Source organism: Sorex araneus, chromosome 3, assembly GCF_027595985.1.
Source record: "Sorex araneus isolate mSorAra2 chromosome 3, mSorAra2.pri, whole genome shotgun sequence".
In the NCBI taxonomy this organism is placed as follows: Eukaryota; Metazoa; Chordata; class Mammalia; order Eulipotyphla; family Soricidae; genus Sorex; species Sorex araneus.
The window spans coordinates 51,512,442-51,530,781 of record NC_073304.1 but is presented as its reverse complement, the minus strand read 5'-3'; the positions used below and the strand labels follow the sequence as shown (position 1 = coordinate 51,530,781).

Sequence of the window (18,340 nt, the reverse complement as noted above, 5' to 3'; positions counted from 1 at the left end):
GTCCTTGACCAACTACAAGACCAAGATGGCTGCCCTCCAATGTCCTGATAGATCTATCACATCTTCCAGAAAGGCAATGGAGAAGGTTATTCACGACTTCTACTCAGATCTCTTTGACAGCCATGTCCACCTGCCCACATACCAAATTCCACAGGATTAATATGTTATTCCCAACATCCTCCCTTCCAAAATACAATACTCCATTTTGTTGCTAAAGACACGTAGAGCACCCAGTCCAGACAAGGTCAGACGTGAACACCAGAAGAATCTGCCACCAGTACTCGTCAATACACTGGCTTGGCTCTTCATATGCTACTTGTCTGAATGCAAGGTTCTATCCCAATGGAAAACCAGCAGGACCATTCTGTTGTACAAGAAGGGAGACATCCACGACATCGGCAACTATCTCCCAATCTGCATGTTGTCCGTCATCTACAAGTTGTTCATTCCAGTCATCCTGAATAGGATTGGGAGAACACTAAAGGAAGGACAACCATGTGAGCAAGGCAGGTTCTGAAAGGGTTCTGCATGATCGATCATATCCACATGATGACCAAACTCATTGAGGTTTTGCAAGAGTTCAAGGTGCCACTCTGTCTAATGTTCATTGATTTAAAGAAGGCCTTTGATTCTGTTGAGACTAAAGTGGTCATTGAAACCCTACCCAAACGGGCGTTCAAACTCAGTAAATCAGGATCCTCCGTGAGCTGTTTCATGGATTCACCACCAGGATCTCAGCATTCTACAAAGAACAGATCATCAACATAAAAAGAGGGTTTCAGTAGGGTGATATCATTTCACTGAAACTCTTCTGTGCCATCCTGGAGAACGTCATGCAATGACTGGAATGGGAAGGAATGGGAGTGAAGATAGATGGTTGCCAACTATACCACCTCTGCTTGCCTGATGACATTGTTCTAATAACATTGAACATTAGCCAAGTTGCACAAATGCTGGCCGACTTCGACAGTGAGTGTGGAAAGGTTGGACTGCAGCTGAATCTCACAAAAACAATGTTCATGAGAAACGGACTAATTTCTGACATTTCATTTGCTCTCAATGTAACGAACATCTCTAAATAAAGCAGTTATGTGTACGGAGGTCGAGAACTCACCATGATGAATGATCTGGCACTGGAACTGCACAGGAGGAAGAGAGCAGTGTGGGCCACCTTCAGGAGCGTCGAAGAAGTTGTTAAGAGGATGAAGAACCTCCGGCTCTACGCACATCTTTTCAACTCCACAGTTATTCCTGCACTAACATGCCTCAGAGACCTGGGCCTATGAAAACAGTCTAAGAACAGTATTCATGTCTCCCAAAGAGGAATCGAAAGAGCCATGCTTGGAATTTCACGTTTCACTCAAGTGAGAGAAGGAATTTGGAGTTCTGACCTCTGTTGATGATCGAGAATCAGGGACGCTGTCTTGTTTGTCAAGGCGTCGAAAAGCAGATGGGCCTGACACGTAATGTGATTTGGAGACAACTGCTGGACTAGGGCTGTTACCAACTGGATTCCATGGGACATCAAAAGAACGCACGGCTGTCCACCTAGAAGATGGTCAGACTTCTTCGTCAAAACCCTAATGAATGGTTTGAGGCTCTTTGTGCTTCTGGAGCGAGCAGATACCAGTGGTCTACACTAGCACTTGACAGGGATGAATGGAGACATTACTGGTACCTGCTGGAGCAAATCGATGAGCAACGAGATGACAAGTGATACAAGTTATGTATTTGCAATAGGTGTTATATACTATATAATCCATATAAATTATTAAAAATATTTTAGGTAAAAAACAATCACATTATATTATAAAGAGTATGTCATGTGAATAAGTTAGATTGCAGAATTAAAGAGTATCTTGAGAGTTAAATAATGTATCACTTTGTGAGATAGTAAAATATCATTCAAAGGTAGGTTGTGATTTACTTGAATACACTTTAGTTTATTAACATCAAAAGAGACAATAAAAATAACAAAACTTGTAGTTGAAATGTTGATAGTGAAAATTTAATGTAATGCTGAAATTTATTTGAGTAATATAAAATGAAACTTTATAAAGGAAAGAATAGCAAAAAACATATTGAGACTAACAGAAATGAAATAGAAAGAATGGATTTAATTCAACTATAAAACCAATTTGTTAAATAAAAATGGAATAGCTCTTTATATGGAAGACAGAGATTGTCACATTAGATAAGAAATCATTACCCACTATGCAGTTTTACTTGTATTTTAATCTAGCTTTAATAAAAGTGGATTCTGCTCAAATTTAATTTACTACTTTTTCTCTCTAAACTGCTTCTATTAAGCCAGTGTAGTGTATATGACCAAATTTTTGAGTCCAGAAGTAGCCAAGAAGGAAAAGGCATTCCATAGTAGGGAAGACTAGTCAGAAGAAAGCTACTCAATAATACATTTTCGGAAAGTAATGGATTGTAGGGAAGAAGAGAGAAACAGTTACAAAGAAATAGACTAATGAATAAATGTAAGAGTTGATAGATTATATATTTTTTTCTTTCCCTAAGCTTCAGAGCAAAAATTCACCACAATAATATTGGTTCCTAGTCCTAGGTAGGCTTGGGATTGCCAAATTTAGCTCTGAAGCAAATCCAGGAGCAATGTGCATATCCCGATATTTGCTTTTTATCATATCAGTGATATTCATTCCAACAAAGTAATCCAGGAATCAGGAAGCCAGCAAGGCAAAATTGGATTCATTACATAGAGACTTTTGTTGAAAGATGATAATGAAAATACAAACTTTGCTAGATCGTAGACATAGCTGATTACGTGTGTATCTGTGTGTGTATGTTTATGTGTGTGTATGTTGATTTTACTCTTTAATTTGCAGCAGAATACTGTAAATATACTATAATAGAAGAAGAAATGAAATATGATATTAACTCTTTTATCGACTGCTTTAAGCTTTTAATGTAATTTAAGCTCCACTAAACTTTGGAGCTTAGTTTAGTCTTCTAAAAATAAGAAATAACAAATTCAGGGTATTTTAAACATATTTTAAATAAGATAAATGAAATCAGCAAATTTCTTCAGAATGCCCTGTCTAAAGAATTGTTTTTCTGGGCAAAGAAATAGCATAGACGCCAGGGCTATATTCTTGCATGCACAGTGGTTTGCTCCACAGAATTGTGTGGTCCCCAGTGTAACAGAAGTTGCTACCCATAACTACCAGATGTAGTTCTGTTACCTCCTGAATATCTGCAAGGTGGATATAATGGTCTCCAGCATCTCAGGGCCTGATTCAGAAGCAGTGCATCATTGGACCCCATTACTAAACCAACCATTCTGCCCCATTGACTGAATCACTGCCTAGATTCCATATACATATATATATCACATGTAATATACATAATATATTCACACATATATTCCTTTATTTATCACAAATTGACTTTAATCGATCTGATTTTAATAATACCATTTGCCTTTGTAATGTAACAAGCAATGTGAAGTAAATTTGCTTGTGTCTGCTAAAGGGGCAGGGTTGGAAATTTGAGACCTTGGTGGTTGGAAGGTCACACTGGTGGTAAGATTGATGTTGGAACATTAATTTCCTGAAACAACTGTTATGAACAACTTAATATGAGCAACATGTGGTATTATAATAAAAACTTGATCATATTAAGATTATATCCAGATATATTCCACATATATATTCCATATAATATATATATTCACAGTTTATATATATACATATATACATATATATATAGGTTCCTAATCTTAGGTAGGATTGAAATTGCCAAATTTAGCAGGAGCAGTGCGCATATCCTGATACTTGCTTTTTTACCATGTCAATGATATTCATTTCAACAAAGTAATCCAGGAATCAGGAAGCCAGCAAAGCAAAATTGGTTGCATTACATAGAGACTTTGGTGAAAATGATAACAGAAATACAAGCTTTGCTTAACATAGACATAGTTGAAAATAGTAAATAGTGGAATGTGTATATATACATGAAATATATAGAGAGAATCTAGATTCCATATATACATATATACATAATGTAAATATATATGTATATATATATATTACTCAGCTGAGTTTAGTAACACTGATGTTATTTCAAGGTTGAATTGTCATTTTGTTGAATCTACAATGCAAGCAAAATTTGTAGATGTTTTGCTTATGTATTTCTATTTATTTTTAATATATGTGCAAATGCTGTTTTATTAAAAAATAACTTGTGCACTATCTTCGAAATCAATATTGTTTGAAAAGCTATTGATGTTGGTAAAAGAGCTGCCATTTTAAAACACTGTAATATCCCTATATTTGGTTGCAATTTAATAAGGAAATATATTTAAACATATCCACTATTTACTATTTCCAGATAAAAATTTTTATGGGGGTAATGCTTTTGTTCAAAACAGTATTTTTATTTATTATAGCCTTACCAACATTATACCAAACCAACATTGAGAGCTGATATTTCCTAGAAAGAGATGTATTTCTTGGAAATCATAAGAAAAATGTAGTTTAGATGAACACTATAATAACGTTAGCAATATCACTAGAAGAATTATATTTAAATATAGAGAAAACATGCTTAACATAATATTTTTCATTTCTTATAAAACTTTTTTCAAAACCCAAAGCAAACTTCACAAAAAAATAGAAAACACAGAAAGCGGATCATGTATTTTAGTTCATGATGCCGGCAAGTACTATGCATGCATGAAAATCAGAGTTAAATTCTTGGTTTGAAACACCCCATCACCGATTTTCATACATTACACTAAGCCACCATAAGTCAAAACCTGCATTTGCAAGTCCAATGACGCTATGATCCTGCCAGCAGTGAACAATGCTGATGAAGTAGCCATATGTCATCTAGCAATTATTTCATGACACAGTGATAATTTTTCAAGTTGTTAATGAAACAAAAGAAGAATTTTCATAAGAAGAATACCTTTTAATAGTGTTTTATTCATCAGTTGGGTGCCCATTTGCTGCTGGTTTTTTTCCCCCCCAAGCCCCATGGAATAAATCAATATGTAAATAAGTCATTAGCCAAAAGGAAAAGGAAATAAAAATCCCACCATTCTCAACATTAATAAGATTTCAAATGTGCTTCTAGTAATAAGCATATAAAAATGATAGATATATTTCTTGCTTCCTCCAGGGAGTTTCTATCTGACCTAGTTGCAAAGCTACATTGTTGAGTGTTTTCTAACCATGAGTCCTGGAAAAATTGTTAAGAAATATTTGTCATGTTTTAAGATTTCTAAATGTATTGAAAGATGAATGAAATAATAAAGTGAAAGAGGATCAATCAATATAAAACAGATTTATGAGATTGGAAAAAAACCTTTTTCTATAATTATATCAAATATTTTAATTTAAATATCTAACAAATATACAATGTAAATATACACGGGTGCATACTACAGGTACATATAAGTATATACATACACACACCTAACCTATACATTCATTTATTTTTCTGTTCCTAGGAGTTGAAGTCAGAAAACTGGAAGACAAGGAAAAATAGGCTGAACTTAGAAAAAAAAAATCTTTAGAGCTATTCTGTAGCTAAGGCCACTTACAATCAAGGTCCTTCTTAAAATGACAGCCAGCAGGTGAGAATGGTGGGCTGAGCGAGCAAGGAGAGTACCAATTCCTCAGGCTAGACAATGCAGAAGTGATTGCTTTCTCAGAACATTTCATAACTATATTTCACTACAAACACCTAACAGAGCCTGGGGTGGTGCAGATTCTGTTGACAAAATCATTTGACATCAAACTCCTCCATCACAGAGCAGATTTTCAAGAGACTATACACTGCTATCTAGAACCTGTACGCTTTTACGCTAGAAAAATGTCATTTTTGCCATTATTAATTTTCAAAACGCCATTTTAGTTATAAAAAGAGTTTAGTGGAAGTAAAATAAAACTTTTCAGAATGAGAAATTCTGTCTTTGTAAGGGAAAAGGATGCTGGTTTGTCATATATAAAGTACATGAGAGGGATATTGACAATTCAGTCATCATTAGGAATAGTGCAGAGTCATGATAAAAGTGATTTGAATACATTCATATTGAATTGTTTGGAAACGAAGCCCAAAAATGCATGGCTCACTGTTAGCTGGGTAAAAAATAGTTAGAAAAATTTTATGGGGAAACAGGAAAAAATTATAAATTGCGAATGTCAGAATTTCTTTAGCTTGCTTTCATTTCTGAAAAGTCACTTTGGTTTGATCACCTTTTATGTCTCTTGATACCCAGTAGTTATTATTTGGCTTGATTGAGAGTTGAGTACCAGCTGAATGAAGACATAGAGTGTTTATATTTACTTATCCCACTAATAATCTAAAATTGTATACCAAACAAAACATTGATTTGTTATAATAATCACAAAACTGTTGCATTTAATCCTTCTATGGAAGGATTTAAGCCTTTTACAAAGCCCTTAAACTGATTATTATTTTTCATAAAAACTTTGGTGAGAGGCCAGAGAGATAGTACAAGGTAAGCCTTTTGCTTTTCATGACTTGGATTTTCATGACTCATTGACTTGGATTCTTTCCCTGACACTAGGTGTTACCCCTAATCATAGTTTGGTGTGATTCTGCACACTCAAAAAGAAAAAAATCTATGGTAAAATTAAATACCCACAAAATTTGTAAATTAACGTAATTATAAATTTTATTATCTGATTAAAAGTATGAAATAACAATTGAATAAAATTATTTTTGCAATAAAATAGAAAGCAAAATAAAAGAATTGCTTTCACAAATTGGCCGAAAAATCATTTATATGGAAACCAGCTTTAAAACGTGGTGAAAGATATATGTAAATAAACTATAATTCACTATTGGGGCTTGAGAGAGAGTATAGTGGGGAGGGCACTTGCCTAGCAGGCTGCTGATCAGGGCTCAATCCCCACCATTCTATATGGTCTCCCAAGCCTAGCCAGGTGCCTAAATGCTAGGAAAAATCCCTGAGCACCACCAATTGTGCCCTTGCTCCCAGAGAATAATCCCCAAATACAAAATACTGAAACAAAGAAAACTACAATCCACTACTAAAAGAAATAAAAAAGAAGACATAATGAAGTGATTAAGAAAAACCCTTGATATCCAGAGTAAACTTTGAAATAAAAATGATAGGAGGCTTTTCTTTTCCCAATTTTAAATTATATTATAAAACTATTATAGTAATTAAGAATGTGCAGTACTAGAATAAGGACAGACTCTCAGAACAATGAAATAAAATTGAGAATCCAGAGAAAGAAAGACACCAGCGTATATGGTCCCCCAATCTTTGAACTAAGATTAGGAAGTGGAGCAAGAAAAACGTCTTCGCATATGGTGATAGGAAAATTGGTAAGTCACATGTTTTTTAAAAAAAAACAGCTTAAAACCTGATCTCACACCATACACAAAAGTCAATTCAAAGTGGATTAAGGACTTCGATATGAAATCCTGGGTCCATAAATAGTGTATGAGTACAACAAAAGCAGAAACCTTCATGATATCAAACTTAGTCAACTTCAATTATTCAGTGGCATTGACCAAACAAAGAAAAAGAACAAATGGTACTATGTCTCAAGTTTAGAAGCTTCTGCACTGCCAAATAAATGATGGCCAAAAGAAAAGGCATCACACAGACTGGGAGAGAATATTTGCACACCAACATCAACATCTCAGTCCTGTGAAATAACACATATCCAAAATTTTGGAAACAGCTAGTGTTGGTGGAACTGCAGTGCAAAATGGAACACCTGCCCACTGTTGATGGAAATGTTGTCTGTTTCAGCCTCTATGGAAATCAATATGAATATTTATCTGGAAAAAATAGAAATAGAACTACCAAAACTATCCAGTGGTACCATTTCTTAACATCTATGCCTCAAAAGGATATATGGATGAACATGTTTATTGCCCCACCTAGTACAACAGAAAAGAAATGGAAGCAACCCAAATGCCCAACTACAGATGAACGGATCAAGAAGTTGTAGCATATACACACAGTGAACTATGTAACTCGAAGAAACAAGAAAATCATGACTTTTCAAGAATGTACATGAAACTAGAAGATATTATGCTGAGTGAAGTCAATCAGGAGGAAAGGGATAGATACAGAAATATCTCTCTCACATGTGGGATTTAAAGATACAGAGCAAGGCAGCAAAAATGATCCAAAGGGAACATAATGGGAGACCTGATCCATACAATTGAGTTATGCAAGGAGGATTGAAAGGGAGAGGAGTTAGAGTCCTCAGGAGAGGGGGTGAGTACACTGGTGATAGGTGTGGTGTTGGAATTACATGCATGACAAATCAATACTATTGTAAACCACGAATTCATCAATAGAAAAATTTAGAAAAAAAGCACCACCAGGCAGTAATAAAAAGTACACATACAAAAATATATATATATTTTTTGAGGAACATAAAATGAGGCCCTCATAACCATGCCACCAGACTCCGTGCCAGGCTGTTTTCACTCGGTATGCCCCAGAGGGGTGCAGGTGAGAGTCATCCTGGCCCCAAGGGAACCAGTCCCGGCAGTCGACCTTCACTACCCAAATGCCACCACACTCCAGCCTGCTTTCCACATGCTAGGGCCGAGCCTTACACGTGAGTGAACATATTCCTGGACCACACGGCCATGAATCACATATCATCATAGAAGGAATAAGTATATATGCCTCTCTGGGAGCCCAGCAAGCTACCAAGAGTATCCCACCCATATGGTAGAACCTGGTAAGCTCCCCGTGGCATATTTGATATGCAAAAACTGTAATAATAACAGGTCTCATTCCCCTGACCCTGAAAGAGCCTCCAATCATTGGGGAAGATGAGTAAGGAGAAGCTGCTAAAATCTCAGGTCTGGGACAAATGGAGACATTACTGGCAACTTCTCGAGTAAATTGATGAACAACGGGATGACAGTGATACGGTGATATAGGGATATATTTTGAGAAAAGGCCAATATATTCATGGTGGGTTAAAAGAATATAGTACAAGTGTTTCCCATTTTACTCATTTTAGGATTTTTGAGTCATGATAGTAAAAACCACAGAATTTTAGTGTCTGAATATAACATTGATGTAGAATAACATTGGTTTGTCCTTTCTCCCTTGCCATAGGGAGCTTAGGTATATTGGTCTTTTTTTGTTTTTGTTTGGGAACCAGACCCTCCAGTGTTCAGGGCTTACTCCTTGTTCTGTGCTTGGGTTACTTCTGGTAGGCTCAGGAGACCATATGGAGTGCCCATGATCAAACCCAGGTCAGCTGTATGCAAGGCCATACTCTCTGTGCTATCTCCCTACCTGGAGATCATTGCTATTTTCAGCGACAGTGAATCTTTTCTACATTGTTAGTGAGATTAAGCATTATAATTATGTTTCACATTTTTAGGACCAAGCATATAACTTTCTAGAAGTCAAAGGTAAAGAGAATTACTTTACCTTTACCTGATAATTATCAGGCCTATGTGCAGTAATTCTGTGCTATAGAAAGCAACAATTGTTCTTAGAACTAAAACCATGACTATTGTAGAGAAAGGTATATTTATAAATAATCTGTCCTAGATGTTTGTTTTTATATCATTTCTTTTTTATAATCAGCCCTTTATTTACAGTATAAAATGTTTAAATTTGCACCGTCATAATTTATATGAAAATATTCTAGTGCATGTATTTACAAATGTAAGAAATTGACCTTTAAGTATGAGTTTTAAAATTAATTTATTCAGTTATTTTGGGGTCATAGCTTACTGTCCTTGGCAACTATTTTCCAGCACTGTGCTTGGGGTATTGCTCACTTGGTGCTAGGGGACCATGTGGAGCTCAAGTACTATATCTCTCTCTATGCAAAGGAATATAATCCAGATTCTTGATTAATCTCTCCAACACTTTAAAGGATATTTTTCTCACTCTTGTACAATGAGTATCACTTACACTTTGAATTCTTGTTTTTAGTTTTTATGTTAAATTTTAATAATAAATGTAAGTTAATTTTTCAGAATTTTAACTGCTTTCTGCTATAAATATTAATACATGCAACTTCTTGGCTCTAATAAGGAATTTGACATAATAGTTTTTCTGTTCTTATAAAAAAATTAATTTTATTTTGTATTATTTAAAATCAAGCTAATTGCTTTGATGATATTGAAAATAGGCACTATCAATTCCTTAAGTATCAAATTTAGTTTCTCATCCAATTATATATATGAAACATAGATATTATTTATCTCTTATAATTTATACCTACCTTTTATTATCACAGCATAAAATAAGCTATATATATGCATAAATTTATATAAAACTTCCAATATATAAGTATTTATAAGGTAGGAGATTATTGTAATTGTTTTTAAGCTTTACCAGAATTTGTTCAATATATTTCACTGTAGCACTGCCATCCCGTTGTTCATCAATTTGCTCGAGTGGGCACCAGTAATGTCTCCATTGAAACTTGTTGTTACTGTTTTTGGCATATTGAATACACCACGGGGAGCTTGCCAGGCTCTGCCATGTGCGTGGGATACTCTTGGTAGCTTGCTGGGCTCTCCGAGAGGGATGAGGGAAATCAAAACTGGGTCGGCCATGTGCAAGGCAAATGCCCTACTCACTGTGCTATCACTCCAGTCCATTCGATATATTAACTTTAATAAAACTTAAATATGTATAGTGCAACCACTGAGTTAAAGAACACCATGTTAATAAATAATTAACATAAGACAAAAAGATAAAGACACTAATAATGTGAGAAATTATTTGCACATGATATATCTGACAATGTGTTAATATTCAAGATGAAACAGCTTTCTCAAACAGCCAAAATCTAATAGCCTTATCAAAATAAGGAGAAATGAACAAACACTTCTCATTATAATGAGATATGGTTAGTCAGTAGATATATGAAAAAAGTGCCATTATCATGTATTACTAGGAAAATGCAATTCGTCATTGAGATTAATTGAGAAAATACAATTCTCACTTTAATGAGAAAAGCATAGTCAAAACAATTATAAACCACCAGTATTGGTGGGTATGTGCTGAAAAAAGAACCCTCAATTACTGTTGGTAGTTTTATTTGTTTTAGCTTATCTAGAAAATTGCATGAAGATTTCTCAAAAAATTGAAAGAATACCTTCCTTATTACTCAGAAATTCTATTTGGTATCTACTCCCCAAATAAAAGAACACATCTATTTGAATATAAACGCACATCTACATACTATTATACTAAAGACTACAATCTTCATTGTAGTCTTTAGTATAATAGCCAGGATATTGAGACAACTCAAATTTCTAACTACAGATGAATGTATTAAGAAGTTGTGGTATATGTACATATGAAATATAGTTTTCCAGAAAGGCTGGACCAGTCAGCATTCCCATCAACAGTGAAAGAGCATCCCTTTTTCCTCACATCCATGCCAGCACTGGTTGCTATTGTTCTTTTGAATGTGTGCCAGTCTCTGTGGTGTGAGACGGTATCTCATTGTTGTTTTGATTTGCATCTCCCTGATGACTAGCAATGTGGAGCATTTTTTTTCATGTGCCTTTTGGCCATTTCTTCTCCCCATTTTTTGATGGGGCTAGAGGTTTTTTTCTTGTACAGTTCCTACTAGTGTCTTGTAAATCCTTAGTATTAATCCCTTATCAGATGGGTATTGGGTAAATATTCTTTCCCATTCTGTGGGCTCTTTCTGTATTTTGGTCACTATTTCTTTTGAAGTGCAGAAGCTTCTTAGGTTGGTGTAGTCCCATCTGTTTGTGTTTGCTTCCACTTGCATGGTCAGTGCTGTTTCATCCTTAAAGATGCTTTTAGCTTCAATGTCATATAGACAGTCCTTCAAAAACTAGAAATTGAGCTTCCATATGACCCAGCAATACCACTTTTGGGAATATATCCCGAGGATGCAAAAAAGCACAGTAGAAATGACATCTGTACATATATGTTCATTGAAGCACTGTTCACAATAGCCTAAATCTGGAACAACCCGTGTGCCCTAGAACAGATGACTGGTTAAAGAAACTTTTGTACATGTACGCAATGGAATACTATGCAGTTGTTAGGAGAGATGAAGTCATGAAATTTTCTTATAAATGGATAGACATGGAGAGTATCATGCTAAGTGAAATGAGTCAGAAAGAGGGGGACAGATATAGAAGAACTACACTCATTTGTGGAGTATAAAATAACATAACATGAGACTGACACCCAAGGGCAGTAGATAGATACAAGGTCCAGGAGGATTGCCCCATAGCTGGAAGCCTGATTCATGAGTGGAGGGGAGAAGGGGAGAAGGTAGATGGAATAGAGAAGGGATCACTAAGAAAATGATGACTGGAGGAATCAGTTGGGATGGGAGATGTGTGCCGAAAGTAGATAATAGAAAAAAACATGATGACCTCTCAGTGTTTGTGTTGCAAGCCATGCAGTAGAGAGAGAGTATGGGGAATATTGTCTGCCATGGAGGCAGGGGGAGGGTGGGAAAGGGGGGATATACTGGGGATATTGTTGGAAAATATGCACTGGTGGAGGGATGGGTGTTTGATCATTTTGTGATTGTTACCCAAACATGAAAGCTTGTAACTATCTCACGCTGATTCAATAAAATTAACAAAAAAATATAATGCAGCCATAATAACAATGAAAATTTATAATTTTATAATTTACTACAACTTAGAAGAAACTGGAGGGCATTATGTCAAGTGAAATAAGTCAGAGAAAGAATGAATACCAATTATGTCACTTAACTGTGTCATACAGAGAAACAGAACAAAAAAATATACAGCATTCAATGATAATAAGACCTTGACTCCACATATCAGAATTCTGAATACCAAGCAGGAAGGGGAGTGAGTTGTAAGGAATAAAGAAGTGGACTCTAAGTAATATAATGACACTGTTAGTGGGTACTGGTCACTTTGATGGTGTTGAAGTGTCCCAAGTACACACATAAAAACCATAAAGGTTAACACCATTGTTAATGTGCTGTAAACTATAATAATTTTAAATGCAAATCTCTAACGTCATAATATTTACCCACACAAATAAAACCTTTAAAATTTATCAATACTAAGAATGCAGAAAAGATATTATTTGTGCAACTTGCTTTTCCTGCCTTCTTAATACTGGAATCTTTGTTTCTCTAGTGAGATTTAGAGCTTGGTGAAATGTTGGATTTATGGAAGAAAGGAAAAGGACATAGTAGTGACCATGATAATGAAGATAATTAGCAGTCTTGGAGATAGCATTAAACTCTGATAGACAGTATTTAGGCCAGAGATACTTCGCCTTCTTTCTAAATTTTAAATCTTCACAAATGGATCAAATCTCATTCTTAAAAATATAATTTTTCATAATTTTTTGTTTGGGGGCCAAAATTAGCAATGGCCAGTAGCTACTCCTGGTTCTATGCTTCAGGGATGCTTCTAGTAGTGCTTGGGGGACCATGCGGTGGTGGGTTTTAAACTCGGGTTTCCTGTTGCAAAGCTTGAATTCAGTTCATTGAACCATCTCTCCAGCCCATGATAAGAATTATTAATTGCAGGTAAAATATGGAGTACTTTCAGTTACTGGAGACCAGAACCAGAGGGGTTATTAGTTCCTAATAATAGAAAATTATTGTTATAGGAAATTTAAGAAAAATGATTTGAATGGAAATTTGGGAAGCTTCAAGAGGAAACACTGATTGGACCAATTAGCAAAGTAAAATTGCAAAAAAATTATCTTCACAAGGAAAACCTACATTGATATCAAGGACTAATGATTACACTACTGGAACCAAAATTCTCTTTAAGGGTGAGAAAATGTTAATGTAAGAGATTAACAAAATTCTGAGTGACCAAAGGAATATGAGAAATAACTCTTCAACACATTCCACCATATAATTTGCTTTTGAATAAAATGTAAGTGAACAGAACAAATAACATATGGGTGCTCAAATGAATATGAACATAGAATCTCAAAAAATGTAATATTGCAATTGAAGAGTCCATAAATAATTTTATAAATTTAATTCCTACTGACGATGAGACTCCAGAAATGGGATATTATCAAATTTGTACTTGTGAAATCATCAACAGTCCAGAGCTCTTTTTATTACAGTACAACTTTTTGATGTATCTATTTAAGAAAAATCAATAATGCCTTATAAGCACAAAATGAAATACTTAGCTAGTTTTCAAACTCTCAGTTCTCAATTGATAGGCTATCAATAGGTATATTAGAGAGCAACATAATTAGGGAAAGCAGAATACTGCAACAGAGAATAAGTTGAGTAGAGTCACAAAAACAAAGGGGGGAGATTTTTAAAAGTTGTTACTAAAGGCACTGAAACATAATTTACAAAGTAGTTTTGATATTCTGGTGGAAAGGAGCTCTAGATTTTTCTGGAATTTAAATGAAGTGTTTGGGGATATAGAGAGAGTACAGAAGAGAAGGCACTTGCTTTGTACACAGTTGACCTTAGTTGATCCCAGGTACCTTGAATGCTCTCCAGAGCTTATCAGGGGTGATCCCTGAATGCAGAGTCAGGTATTATAAGCTCTGAGCACTGCAGGGTGTGCCCAGAAAACAAAAATATAAAAATAAATGATTAATAAAGTGACTTTTTATTAGAAAAACTTGTGAGCATATGAAGAGTTTATAAACTAAGACAGAAGGCAGGATTATGGGGCCCAAGGGGTTAATCAAATGTGACATGCACTGTGGCCTGGGACCAAGTTATTTTATCATCTTAGAGATATCCCTTTATTTTAAAATAGTTCTAGGTGATGTTGTAAGTTTGAATATTTCAATAGTTTTCCAATACTAATCACTTATTAGATGTTCATTTCCTCTTCTATTTGAAGGGAGGACAGATATTGGCTGCAGAAACAATTAATGGTCACTCTCTGTGTATTATTGAGGAATTTTGTTGACTTTTGCATTGAAATATGTAAATGGTCATTCTAATATTTGTTCAAAATAACTGAAAATATGTAGATGTTAATATGTATATGTAGATCCAATTATCATAATATAATATAACAATCTGAAGCTGGCATAAAAAGAGTTTATTTAAGAAATGTGGGGCTGGAGCGACAGCACAGCCAGTAGGGCGTTTGCCTTGCACGCGGCCAACCCGCGTTCGAATCCCAGCATCCCATATGGTCCCCTGAGTACTGCCAGGAGTAATTCCTGAGTGTAGAACCAGGAGTAACCCCTGTGCATCGCCTTGAGCCAACAAAAAATATAAAATAAATGATTCAGTATCTGCCTTTGTTGCAGGCTTGGGTGGTGGTGGGAAAATTTGGAATAATGGTGGTGGGAAGGTGTTGCAATATTGAATGTAATATATTATTGTGAGCAACTTTATAAAAATAAAATTTAAAAAAAAGAAAAAGAAAAATACCATATGATCTAACTCATATGTATGATATAAAGAAACAAAATCAGAGAGTAGACAAAACCAACATTTGGAAGCTAGATGTGAGCTGAGGTTGTCAGCCAGAGCAAGTTGAGACATACTAATAGCTTTTAAATCCACACTAATAGCTTTTAAACAGGGGCAGGAGAGCTAGTGCATGCCTTGCACACACTAGACCAAGGTTCAATCCGCAGCATCTCATATGGCCCCAAGAAGCTAAACCATAAGAAGAGACCTCTTCATATCAAGATGACAGTAATAAAAAAAGACAGGTATGTATCAGATAAATAGTTCAACTGGTTGACCTGAACACCAGTAGGTGTGGCCTCCGAAAACAAAACAAAAGATGTAAGTTTTTTTTTTTATAATTTATTTATTTTTAATTAGAGAATCACCGTGAGGGTACAGTTACAGATTTATACACTTTTGTGCTTATACTTCCCTCATACAAAGTTCGGGAACCCATCCCTTCGCCAGTGCCCATTCTCCACCACCCGTAAACCCGGCGTCCCTCCCACCCTCCCCACTCCCATCTCCCCCCCACCCCACCCTGCCACTGTGGCAGGGCATTCCCTTCTGTTCTCTCTCTCTAATTAGCTGTTGTGGTTTGCAATAAAGGTGTTGAGTGGCCGCTGTGCTCAGTCTCTAGCCCTCATTCAGCCCGCAACTCCCTTCCCCCACATGGCCTTCGACTACAATGTAGTTGGTGATCGCTTCTCTGAGTTGCCCTTTCCCCGGAACGTGAGGCCAGCCTCGAAGCCAGGGGGTCAACCTCCTGGTACTTATTTCTACGGTTCTTGGGTATTAGTCTCCCACTCTGATATTCTATATACCATAGATGAGTGCAGTCTTTCTATGTCTGTCTCTCTCTTTCTGACTCATTTCACTCAGCATGAAACTTTTCATGCCCATCCACTTAACTACAAAATTCTTGACTTCCTTTTTTCTAACAGCTGCATAGTATTCCATTGTATAGATGTACCAAAGTTTCCTCAACCAGTCATCTGTTTTGGGGCATTCGGGTTTTTTCCAGATTCTGGCTATTGTAAACAGTGCTGCGATGAACATACATGTGCAGATGTTGTTTCGATTGTACTTTTTTGATTCTCTGGGATATATTCCCAGCAGTGGTATTGCTGGGTCAAATGGGAGCTCAACCTCTAGTTTTCTGAGAATCGTCCATACTGTTTTCCAAAAGGGCTGAACTAGCCGGCATTCCCACCAGCAGTGTAGAAGGGTCCCTTTCTCCCCACATCCTCTCCAACAGCAGTTGCTTTTGTTCTTTTGGATGTGTGCCAGTCTCTGTGGTGTGAGGTGGTAAAAAGATGTAAGTTTTGACAAGAATGTGGAGAAGGGACTGGAGAGACAGAACAGCAGGAAGGACACTTGCTTGGCATGCAACTGACCAAGGTTGAATCCCATCACCCCATATGGTCCCTAAGACCTGCCAGGAGTGATCCCTGAGTGCAAAGCTAAGAGTTAGCTCTGAGCACTGCTGACTGTGGCCCCCACAAAAATGTGGAGAAATCTAAACCCTCCTACTCTTTGGTATGAAAAAGTAAAATGATGCAGCCACTTTAGAAAAGTGATAGATGCTCAAAAGTTTAAACAGATGGGTCAGAGAGACAGCTCGAAGGGCTGCAGTGCATGCTCTGCATACAGGCATACTGGAGGCTCAGGTTCGACTGCTGGAACTACATGTCCTCCAACAACTGCAAGAAATGATCCCGGAGCATTGAGCTAGTAATGGTCTCTGAGGATTGCCAGTGAGCATCCCTACAATGTACACAAATATTGACAGAAGTACTATTTATTCATAAGTCAAAAAGTAGAAACAACCCAAATAACAGATAAAGAAAATATGATATATCCCTATAATGGACTATTAATCAGTCATTAGAAAAATGAAAGACTAATACATGCTACAATGTGTATGAACCTTGAGAACATGCTAAGCGAAAGAAGCCAATCATGATAGATCACCTACAGTACAATTTCAACGACATAAAATGTCCAGAATAGGCAAATTACAGAGATAGAGAGTAGTTTAGTCATGTCTAGGGCTGAGAAAAGACGCGAAGAAAACTGAAAATGACTGCTATCTGGTAGAGCACTTTTCTTGGAAATGAAAAAAATGATCTAAAATTGATTTCATTATTATCGCTTCTCGGCCTTTTGGCTAAGATCAAGTGTAAAATTGATTTCATTATGATTTTTCAACCGGATTAATATAATAAAAGGCATTAAATTGTTCACTTTCTTTTAGGTCATACCCAGAGGAGCACTGGAAATTGATCCCATTCTGAAATTTGTAAGAAAAGGTTAAAAAACTGAATTACAGTCACCAGATTATTGTAAGCATACCAAGTCAAATAAAAAGTCTAATTATTTTTAATATAATGATAAGACACTTTGCATAATAGCTAAAAATAACTCAAAAGGAATTTTATCCCTTAAACTGCTTTTTGAGAATTATTTTTATTTTGTTACATCACTGTATCACTGTTATCCTGTTGCTCATCGATAGCTCGAGTGGATGCCAGTAATGTCTCCTTTCATCCCTGTCGCATGCTAGTATAGCCCAATGGCATCTGCTCACTCCAGGGACGTGAAGAGCACGTTATTGCTACTGTTTTTGGCATATCCAATATGTCACGGGTAGCTCGTCAGGCTCTGCCATGCGGCAGAATATCCTCGGTAGCTTGCCAGGCTCTCTGAAAGGTATGGAAAATTAGTACGGGTTTAAAAGAAATAAAATAAAATTAGTCGTTTGATGTGTCCAGGAAATGTTCACTCATATGTGAAGCTCGGCCTGAGCGTGTGGAAAGCAGCCTGGAGCATGGTGGCGTTTGGGTTGTGGAAATCAGCTGCTGGAGCTGGGTCCCTTGGGGCTGGGAGGACTCTCACCCGCCCCCCTCTGGGATGTGCCAGGTGAAAAGAGC

The 18,340-nt window shown here is 36.3% G+C and overlaps 1 pseudogene; it reads left to right on the top strand.

Moving 5' to 3' along the window:
• Positions 1-17,557: 17,557 nt before the first annotated feature.
• LOC129403728 (U2 spliceosomal RNA) lies at positions 17,558-17,676 on the top strand (annotated as a pseudogene).
• Positions 17,677-18,340: the final 664 nt, after the last annotated feature.